Source organism: Arachis ipaensis, chromosome B09, assembly GCF_000816755.2.
Source record: "Arachis ipaensis cultivar K30076 chromosome B09, Araip1.1, whole genome shotgun sequence".
Lineage (NCBI taxonomy): Eukaryota > Viridiplantae > Streptophyta > Magnoliopsida > Fabales > Fabaceae > Arachis > Arachis ipaensis.
The window spans coordinates 37,647,614-37,648,394 of NC_029793.2; positions in this window are offsets into that span (position 1 = coordinate 37,647,614).

Genomic DNA, 781 nt, shown 5'->3' on the forward strand with positions numbered 1-781 from the left:
TCCCCGTCATCACCAATGATCGGTTCGTTCTGATCATTGACTTTTATGGCAGAGAAGATTGAATGTTTTTGGTTATCCGAAGGTAGTTATCCCACCATCCTTTGAGTTGGCCACTGAAACCAGAAACAATAACGTTGGCTATTGCTTCTTCAGAGGTTTCATGGGCAGCTTGATAGGCTGTGCCTACCATAGTCATATGCTGAAGCATACTCATGATGTTATATTCAGTTTTACCATCTATGTTCCATTCATAGACATTATTGGCATTGAAACTGACAAAACCTAGTTCTCTTTCTTCGAGAGCCAGGTCAGGAGCAGAAATGCGATTATAACCATATGTAGAGGGTTTGGTTAAACCCTTCCACTTGGTTAGGGAGTTTGTTAGAATTGGGCTGATCTTGAGGGATGATTTGTGGGAATCATCACTGTGATCGGAGGAGGAGTCATTGGATTCATGACAAAGGGCATTAACAGCTTTGGATGAGCGTGTTTGAATACGAGAAGTAGACTCACCAGAGTTAGGAGTTTCAGGGACAGTAGAGAAACGGTTTAAAAGTTGGTCGATTTTTTGAATAACTTCTGAATCACCAGATTGTTGTTTTAAAATGGAGGTTTTAAGACTTTGCTTTGCCTTACTACTAATTTAAGCCTTACTGCTACTGTGCCTACCATACTCATTTCTTACAAGGGAACTCCTGGTGGCTCTGATACCAGATGTCCCGAATGTGGATCAAGGAGGGAAAGGGGAAGAAGGAGTAGACAGGGTTAGTATGGATGCAGT